Here is an 11,621-nt window from a genome sequence, read left to right as displayed (position 1 = left end):
AACTTTGGAACTAACTATACCTATATTAGCTTACAACTTTAAAAGGAGAGTAGAATTGTCCCATCCTAGCCAAAGGTTGCTTAACGAACTTTGTTGGAGTGATTTTCATGATAATTTCTCAAAATTATTTGGTAGTTTATGATAGTGGGAAAATTGTGAAGTAAGAAAGAAAATAGAAAGTTAGAAAAAGTTGAAAACTCCATAGAAAGGTACCCAAAAGCTCAGGAAAATGTAGGAAAGCAAAGAAATGCTAGAGAATGCAAAAATAGGAAACTAGTAAAAAAGTGGAATCAATAAATTGAAATAGTAAAGAGAAAACACTTATAAATTAGAAATAACACATGACAAAGCAATAACCTTCCAAAAAAACTAGGAAAAGCAAGGTACTTAAGTAAAAACTTAACTCATGCAAAGACAAAAATAAATTATTTATATTGACTTTGATTTCTATTGACTTTATGGAGAGACTATAAGTATAAATAAGCATCAACACACTTACCCAAGATACATATCACATTCCCATGTTAAAAAAGTGATAAAAAATATTACTAAATTATAACTTTATTTTTATTATTATTTTTTATTATAAAAAGAATAAATATATTAATTAAACAATATTCTTTCTTAATGTGATGTGTAACCTCCAAATTACACATTTACTTTCATTTAATCCAATGTTGACATATTGTCATTAATAAAGATTGTTTTTTAAACAAAGATCTATTTATAAGGTTTTAAGGATCTATTTATAAGGTAATACATAGGTGATGTTCCCTCATATGTATATTCCTAACTAAATATGATTTCTATTAACATCATGTATATAGGACCATTACTGATATTATAAAAAGATTGTTCTTTAAACAAAGATCTTATTAAAGATCTATTTATAAGGTTTTAAAGATCTATTTATAAGGTTATACATAGGTGATGTTACCCCATATATATTCTAACTAAATATGATTTCAATTAACATCATGTATATAGGGCCATTACTGATATTATAAATTACTTTTTATCCTCTAAAAGGTTATGCATATAAGTTTGAAAAGGTTGACACTTGAACTCAAGCCATATATGCCACTTAAACACACTTGTGCCTCATATCAACTTTTGAGCCCACACAATGTGTTATACAAATTCTCCACCATTTTTCCAAGGTATTTATAATACTCTTGTTATGTATTATATTTTCTATTCATGCATGCCACTTAAACACATCATTGCCTCATATCAACTTTTGAGCCCCACACAATGTGTTATACAAATTCTCCACCATTCTTCCAAGGTATTTATAATACTCTTGTTATGTATTATTTTCTTTTTATAAAAATGAGAACAAAATCTTGACATTTAGGCCCTTCATGAATTGAACACACCATCTTCAAATCTTAAGTCACACCTATTACCATTATGCCACAAATTTTGCTTTTGATGTTGGTTCCATTGTGAATCAAACACACCACTCTGAAATCTCAAATAAAATGTATTACTATTATGCCACGGGTTCCCCTCCTCATGTCACACTTATATTCATAATGTTTCCAATCCTATGCTACATGTAAAGCATATCATGATATGCTTTGACCCATCCATGTTACGGGATCAAAGATGTAGATACTAAGAAAACTTTACTATCTTATTATAGGTTTGAACTCCTAACCGAATCTCAAAACTATCACAATTTAGTGTATCAATACCTCACCAAGTAAGAACCCCCACTCACGCTACTTTCATTCCATGGGTGTTCGATTGATATGGAGGAATATTCTGATCGATGATGGCCATGGCTACTTCTTAATAGCTTTATAGTTTAGAGTTATTTGCATGCTCGGCCCAAAGTATGCTATTATTTCAAGGCTTTAATTTCTTTTAGCTTGATACTATATTTTCTAAACATACTTTTCAATTTCACTCCATAGCATGCATAAGAAACTCATTTTGGATTTATTCATGCTTTGATAGTACCCCGTACTCCTTTTGCATAATTGGTCCCTGAACCAACAAATTTTTCATAGTTAATGTATTTGAGTTAATCAATTTATTTAAATACACTACTCTAGATGAAAGTATTTAGTTTCTAAATTTTTCTTTCTTTCTGTGGACTATTGCAACATGGTCCTCCACCAATAATATGTATGTTTACCTTTTTTATCTAGTCTAGTACTCTTTTTTTATTGACAGATACTCTCTTTACTCCATAGTGCTTAAATTTCTTCAGTAATTCTTCCTTTTATATTTGGTCGAGGTCAAAGCTCAAGGTTCTCCTAGGAAGACTTCACATACAAAGGGTAATTGTAGGATTTCTTATGCAATATATTTTGTATCTATCTCTGTAACACCCTCCTCCCACGTCTACCCAAGCAACCGACCAGCTGGGGTAAACATGCAACGAGAGCCCACTATGATAAGATTCAACCTCCTTGGTGAATTTAAGGAAATGAAATCGATGGAACATCACGTACAGTCATCCAACATCACCCAAATAAGCTTCAGGAGACAAGTCAGCCACTCATACTGCATGTCCCTGGGTCCTACTTTTGTTTCAGAAACTTAGGGCAGGGTAGCGCTCCATAGACACTGCCTAGGTGAATTAATATCAAGACTAACGCTACCCAGACACTGGCAAGGTGATTTATAATGCTCCCCAGACACTGCCAAAGCAATTTACTCTCAAACTAACGCTCTATTTTGGTAGCATTCTGGGATTTGAGCCACCTTTTTCAGCCCAGAGCCTGGGACACTGCCCAGAATGGAATGATCACTTACAATTGGTTGGGATACAAGGAAACAAGGATACAAAAGAAATAAGATGAACACGACCATAACCAAACCCCTACTAGCCATGATAGGCACTTCGTCAAACATATCATCAACATGTAACCTACATGTGTAAACAACATAATTAAGTGTAGGGATCTCATACTTATATGAGAATTGCCATGAACCATTTTTTCCTCATTTCTTTTGTTTCCTTATCACTTATTAGGTCATAGATACAATATCCATTCAAATACAAGTAAAAACATGTTGAGAGCCATAGATAGATGCTATCACAGAATATACATATAACCATCATAAGAGGAACATAAATACAATGGACATATCAACCATCAAAATCCATATATACATCAGTACATTTGCAATGAACTTGGTCAAGGGAATAAATTGGTCATTAATAAATGCAATGAACCAACTGGTGATGGGACTACAACGTTCCACCAGACCATACATTGGCTGACCCAAGTCTCTCTTTCGCCAATCACCCCCATGCCATATTCCAAGAATGAATGTGGGACTCATAGAACACATCAAAAACACCAATAAATGTGGATTCCATCGGAGTTATATGCTTACACCGTGAGGAATTTGGGTGCCTCCTTGTCTCTCAGGCTTTACCGTGCATCTACAGTCTGATCCAGGGATCACTATGCCCTACACCAAGAAATACTCTCCAACCTTTACCATGCATTCCATCCCGGAATCACTAGGCCCAACGGAGAGAAAATACACCTCTTGGCTTTACCGTATATCCCACCATTCACTGGCAAGGATTCCTAGGCCCACTGAGGCACACAATCTGGCTTTACCACAACCATAGTCTGATTCAAGGGTTACTAGGTTAGTGGCTTCGTGCATACTCATTTTGGTACACGAACCACTACCACCATGTGTTTGTCAATTCATAGGTCCACCCCACTCAGCTTTGAATCCAATCCTGCTATCCCCCACAAATCATATGAGAGAACCCATCTCATCAAAGCTATAAGGAAATAGTAAGGCTAGGCTAAAAATAATTTTTCTCCTGGAAAAACCCATGCCATGGTAGAAAAGAAACACATGTAATCCCATTCATGTCAAATCTAGCAAGGAAAATACACATGCAAGTTGATACTTTCAATGAAGCCTGTTGTAGTTTCTTGATCCTACATTTCCCTACTTGATCTTTGCTTCCTCTTGCCTTCTTTTCCTTTCTTGCCCGAATGCCAAAGTGATCCAAGAAAACTCTAAGTGTCCAAGAGTATGAGAGAGAGAGAGAGAGAATAATGAGAGTGCTCCAAAGCTAAACTAACAAAAGGTTCACTCTGAAAGGAAGAAGCTTTCCAACTAATCATCAGAAGCCTTTTTATTAATGAGGCCTCTATTTTCTTCATTTTCCATTATTTTCCTTCAATTTCCTCTTCACATGCAACCTATGACCTTTCACCTTCCTTTTCTCCTAATTTCCATTATTTTCATAAATAAAATTGCAATTAATGTCACATGCCTTTTCAGAGCCTAAGCCATTGTCTTTGCCAATTTCGTTAGCCATAAACAACCAAATGAACACCCACTAGGATGTCCTACCGACCATTCAGCTTGTAATACGTGTCCCATCATCCGTGGCATTTATATATTTTTACATGGAATTTTCACCAGGGCTGTTACAAAACCCTCCCCCTTAGGGGAACACCATCCTCGGTGTTCAATGACATCTATCACTAACATGACTGCTGACAAAAAAATCATACTGCCCATGAAGCATTATAATAGAGCTCATTGCAATATTTACGATGAATGACCATCTGCTAAAACATAACAACATGACTAGATAATAACCATATCACATACTAGAGCTTTATAACAAAGCTCATTATGGTATTTACAATGATATACACATATACATATATACACATTTTCTCAACCAGCAAATAAAGGATATGATGCCCATATCAATCAACAAGGGAATCTAGAGGCTCGCACCTCCACCCTCAAAGTAATACTAGGATTCACCTCCTTCCTAGGAAGTCTAGAATCCATTGTAAATTCAAATCTGCATCCAATGTCCAACACTATAATCCTATTCCACTTGTCCTCTAATTGAACAATTACGGGCTCATTATTCTAGGGCACACTCCTAATGTGCATCTAATTCCATCTGGAAATGCTAGTGACCAAAAAAAATCCATCCCCGGCCTTCCCTTCTCTGTTACACAGTCCTTAGAGAAATATGATTAATCCCTTCCATGCAGTCACTCACCTTCCAAATTCCACTGGCACCCCCATTCTGGGCAGTCCATCCCTTGGCAAGGATTCCTCACATCAAAAGATATAACAACCATAGCATATCCTTGCCTTAAAACCATCATACCATTCATATCATTGTCATGGAAATAAATGGACACTATTGGGTACCAGTGTCCCACAATGGCCCTATTCCTAAAGTGCTTCTCCAACATACTACTGCCTATTTCAATTCCTTTGTAGCTACTAGTAATTCTTGCAGTCGATTTCAATCACCCAATTGGGCATTTCATGCATTCCTATACCAAGCGCGTAACTTCCATTAGATTTGAAATAAATTGAAATAAATTCACATCATACCTCATCGGTAGCTCATCAATAAGGTACATTTGCAATCATGTTCTCTTCCTGTCACAACAAGTCAAACTACCATATTTTACCAAATTAGCATATATAAAGATATCACATCAGGTTAGCTCAAACACAACCATCAAAATCATAAATCACATGTAACCATCATAACCAAAATCATAGATCACATGTAATCATCATAAACCAGAATCATAGATCATATATAATCATCATATACCAGAATCATAAATCACATGCATACTAAAACCGAAATACAATACAGATCCTTATCCTTCATTAATCCTTAATTCTGCCTTTGTTCTTTTTCTATACACACCGGATCAGTTGCCACACCCAACAAACACCCAGTGCCTTCTCCTCCACCAGGTCCACATATGCATAGTGTGCATCACACACATATAGCCACACCTGACACACAACACCATGCAATACATGCACCTACACCTGATGTACAACACATACACCCACACCCAGTGTATACAATACAATGCATGCATCTATACCCTATGTGAAATACCACCCAATACATTTACCTTCACAGAGTACCACACAACGAGTACACATGCCGCAATACCATGACTACATGATGCACATACATAATACCACATGCCCTCAACACAACATGTATGACATACACACAATACTACACGTGCACTAGTACCATATGTACAACATGTACATAGTACCACCTATACACCACACCACCTGCAAAACGTGTGCACAACATCACATGTACATGGCACCACCTGCACAACGTATACACAACGCCACATGTACACTACATTACTATACAATGTGTACAGAATTCCACATGTACATAGTACCACACGCATGAAATGTACGCGACACCACATGTACACAACACCACATGCAAGACACGTACACAACACCACCTGCACATAGGCCAACTTGTACAACATGTACAAAACACCACATGCACACCAAACCATATGTACATAGCACCACATGTACAACATACACACAACAACACACCATACGTACATAGCACCACATGTATAACATGCATGCAAAACCACTTGTACATAGCATTATCTGTACACAGCACTGCATATCCAACATGCACAGAGCACCATATGCACACACACTACATGTATGTCATGAAGACAATACAATATGTATACACCACCCCATATGCAATATTCACACAACCCTATTTGTACCATCTTGTATATAACATTGCATAAATAACATGTACACATGCTATGTATACACAACACCACAAGTGCACACATCATAGATGCAACATGTACGGCATATACAATGTGTGCACAACAATAGTACCACACATCCAAAACCAAAATGTCCTTACCAAGAAACCTTGTTTCGAGTGTCTTATCCATGCTTATCCTAGCATGCCACAGACAAGATTGCTTTCACTTTGTTGATGTATCCTCCAACATTACCTATCATAACATAAACGTAGGCATAATCCAAGTATACAGTACCAAATCATATCCACATGATACTGACATCGTATATTTTTTGTGACTACTCTTCCCAATTGATTCCTTATAAGACCATGAACCTCTTCATGCCATTCTCCTGCATAAGAAATCATTCCTTCACAAGAATGTTCCCTGACAACCCTGTCAGATAGTAACATAGATACATGGATACATACATACATATATAAATGTTAGCATAAAAAAATCATGTTGCTGTCAGATAATGACATACATGTATACATATATAAACTTCAACATAATCATGATCATAAAATAATTAGCAGATAATGTAAGGTCTACATTAAGAGAAATTCCTTTATTCATGCAACGCATGCTCAACTTTGAGAACAACGGTTCCCAACATAGCCAAGACATATGACACCTCAAATCCATTTACTTTACCTTTTCTTCTTACCTTTCTCATTACTATACTTCTACCATCCATTTACCACAATGGACCTAGCCAGTCCAACTGATTGTCATAGACTTACCTTCCACTATGCTTACTCATGCACCAAGCTTCATCTGAATCTTACATTACCTTTCGGGTACCACATAGCTCTCCCCTAGTTCCATCAAATTTCCTCTTTCCCAACCAATTCCTCAAACTCAAAACATAAAAGGCAAGAACGGAAACTACAACAAGAAGAAAACCATGAAAACCAATAACAACATGAATCCACAAACAAAGTGGTATGGCCATACTCTAGACATAAACAAATCCACAAATCAAGCTCAACTATTCATAAAAGACCAAAAGAACATGACTAAGAAAAAAAACCATGACTCAATCCCCATGGTTCCCAGGGAAAGATCAACGTGAGCCTTCTTCAAGATTTCATGGAAACCTCTCTTTCCATGCAATTCCCTGCATCATGCTTTCATTAACACATAGTTTTTAGTGCATAAATAAACATAACAATAAACTAGTTACCTCATCTTGTTGTGCCAAGAACATTTCTTGCAACTGAGGACATCCACGCCATCTCTTAAGGGATTCCAATCCTTTGACAAATCTTCCTGTAACTAAAGACTAGCTAATATATCTTTCAAGTACATGTTCATGAATCTAACACATATCCACATAATGTAAAAAAAATCAAGGTTAAGAAGACTCCCTGTATGCAAAGCACTTGTTCGTTTAGAATTAAGTTTTTCAAACATAGCCAAAGGAATTCTTACTTGATTCTTTTCTTTTACCTTTACCCTGCTGCAAATGAGTCTTACTATATACTGTCACATCACCCAACTGTTAGTTATATAAACACATCAATTATTACCTTGTCACGCTAATACCAAGCATGTTTCCTGCAACTTCTCACTCATGTCAATCACATGTTCCAAATATCAAGACAATCATATCTATTCATTGGAAATCAACTCTTACAAATAATCATGTCATAATCCATGATCAACTCATAGTCATTAGACATAATGCTACAACTATCACCTATTAAACTCAAGTACATATCAACTGTCTCAACACATACATGTTAGTACAATCATCTTAAAACAAAATAATTTGAAGACATACTCATAATAGGCAATTCATCAATCATTCAACCACTTGCAAACATACCAAGTTAAATAAATCAACTAGGCACCAAACACTCAAACACCAAATATATGTCATAATAAAACAACCAAGCCCCAGATATACGACATAAGAAAACTCATACCTTAATGTATATCAGGGGAGGCTATCTTGTCTACACAATTGATCTAGGTTAGAATTATGCAAATTCACAACACATCAACTCAAACATAAATCATGATATCCCTAACACTAACTAACTAACATGTTCATGTCATAAGATCGGAAGAATTTGTCATTCATGCATAACAATCACATATGTATGATCAATCTAGATTAGTACGACACCATATCACAAACATTAACATCATAAAAACCAATAACATCATGATGACCTAAATAGCATACAATGAATTCACAAGGCATGTTTGACCTACTATACATGCATAATCATATCCATGACCATACATGCATAACAATTGCATATGCACATATAACAAATGAGTATCAAACCATATACACATCATTCTAGCTAGAGTCCAGTCATCAATGCATGACCATATCAACTTCACAACCCATAACCTCATGCATGACAACAACCATTACTCCATTGTACACATTTCCACATGCAACCATCAATATGCATAAGCAATGCATAATCAACTACACATATGCATAAACACATGTAGTCGAGCATAAGCTATCAATTCTTGTAATCAACCTAAAACGCTGATACATGTAACCTAACATACAAGGATGTAATTAGGTGACATAAAATCAACATGTAAGAGACATATAATCCATACGCAACTAGTCACATACTCATGGCCAACACATTTCACGAAATCAACATCAAATTCTCCAAACAACCATACTACAACCATAATCAATCATCAAGCCAATGAAACAAGCACATGAAATGCAAGTATAAAAGACTCACATGCAACTGACATGCATGCATGACTAACACATTCAATCTATCCAGTCTGAGAGTTGAACCATGTTCTGATACCACTCTATGACACCCTCCTCCCACATCTACCCAAGCAACCGACTAGCCAGGGTAAACATGTGACGAGAGGCCACTATGATAAGATTCAACCTCTGTGGTGACTTTAACGAAATGGAATTGATAGAACATCACATACAATCATCCAACATCACCCAAATAACCTTCAGGAGATAGGTTAGCCACTCAGACTGCCTGTACCTGGGTCCTCTTTTTGTTTGAGAAACTTAGGGCAGGGTAACGCTCGCTAGACATTGCCCAGGAGAGCTAGTATCAGCACTAACACTCCCCAAACACTGGAAAGGTGCTTTATAACGCTCCCGAGACACTACCCAGGCGAGTTAGTCTCAAATTAATGCTCTCTTTTGCTAGCATTTCTGGATTTGAGCCACCTTTTTTGGCCTAGAGCTAGAGACATTACCCATAATGGAATGATCACTTGGAATTGGTAAGGATACAAGGAAACAAGGATATAAAAGCAATAATATGAGCAAGACCATAAGCAGACCCCTACTAGCCATGACAGGCACTTCATCAAACATATCATCAACATGTAACCTACAAGTGTAAACAACAGAATTAAGTGTAGGGATATCATACTTATCTGAGAATCACCATGAACCATTGTTTCCTCATATCTTTTGTTGCCTTATCACTTTTTAGGTCATAGATACAATATCCATTCAAATACAAGTAAAAAAATGTTGAGAGCCATACATAGCTGCCGTCACAGAATATACATATAGCCAACATAATAGGAACATAAATACAATGGACATATCAATCATCAAAATCCATATATATATATATATATATATATATATATATATATATATATATATATATATATATTATATATATATATATATATATATATATATATATATATATATATATATATATATCAGTACATTTGCACATGAAAATCAAGGGAATAAATTGTTCATTAATAAATGCAATGAACTAATCGGTGATGGGACTACCACGTTCCACCCGATCATAGATTGGCTGAGCCAAGTCTCTCTTCAGCCAATCATCCCTGTGCCATATTCCAAGCATGAATTTGGGACTCATAGAACACATCAAAAACACCAATCAATGTGGATGCCACCGGAGTTCTCCACCTACACAGTGAGGAATTTGAGAGCCTCCTAGTCTCTCAGGCTTTACTGTGCATCCGGAGTCTGATCCAGGGATCGCTAGGCCCTACACCAAGACATACTCTCCAAGATTTACTGTGAATTCCATCCCAGGATCACTAGGTCCCATGGAGAGAAAATGCACCTCTTGGATTTACCATATATCCCGCCATTCACCGACAAGGATTCCTAGGCCCACCGAGGCACACAATTTGGCTTTACTGCAACCCAAAGTCTAGTTCAGGGGTCACTAGGCCAGTGGCTTTGTGCATCCTCAGTCTGGTTTAGGGACCACTACATCCATGTGTTTGTCAATTTGGATATATACCTCACTCATCTTTGAATCCGATTGGGCCATCCCCCACAAACCGCATGAGGGAACACATCTCATAAAACCTATCAGGAAACGGAAAGGCTAGGCTAAAAATATTGTCACACCTAGCAAAACCCATGCCTTGGTAGAAAAGAAACCCATGCAATCCCATGCCATGGTAGAAAAGAAACCCATGCAATCCCATGCCATGGTAGAAAGGGAACCCATGCAATCCCATGCATGCAAAATCTAGCAAGGAAAATACACATTCAAGTTGATACCTGCAATGAAGCATGTTGTAGTTGCTTGATCCTGCCTTTCCCTGCCCTATCTTTGCTTCCTCCTTCCTTATTTTCCTTTCTTGCTCCAATTCCAAAGTGCTCTAAGAAAACTCTAAGTGTCCAAGAGTATGAGGGAGAGAGAGAGAGAATAATGAGAGAGCTCCAAATCTAAACTTACAAAAAGTTCACTCTCAAAAGGAAGAATTTTTCCAACTGATCCTCAGAAGCCCTTTTATTAATGAGGCTCTAGTTTCTTCATTTTCCATTATTTTCCTTCAATTTCCTCCTCAGATACAACCTATAACCTATAACCTTTCACCTTCCTTTTCTCCTAATTTCCATTTCATAAATAAAATGCCAATTAATGCCTCATGCCTTTTAAGAGCCTTAACCACTGCCTTTACCAATTTCCTTAGCCATAAACAACTAAATGAACACCCACTTGGATGTCCTGCCCACCATTCAACTTGGAATTAGGTGTCCCATCATCTGTGGTATTTATA

The sequence above is a fragment of the Pinus tabuliformis genome, chromosome 1_2 (assembly GCF_031772625.1).
Source record: "Pinus tabuliformis cultivar Carrire ecotype Pingquan chromosome 1_2, CPIR1, whole genome shotgun sequence".
NCBI lineage: Eukaryota > Viridiplantae > Streptophyta > Pinopsida > Pinales > Pinaceae > Pinus > Pinus tabuliformis.
This window is presented reverse-complemented; position numbering follows the sequence as displayed.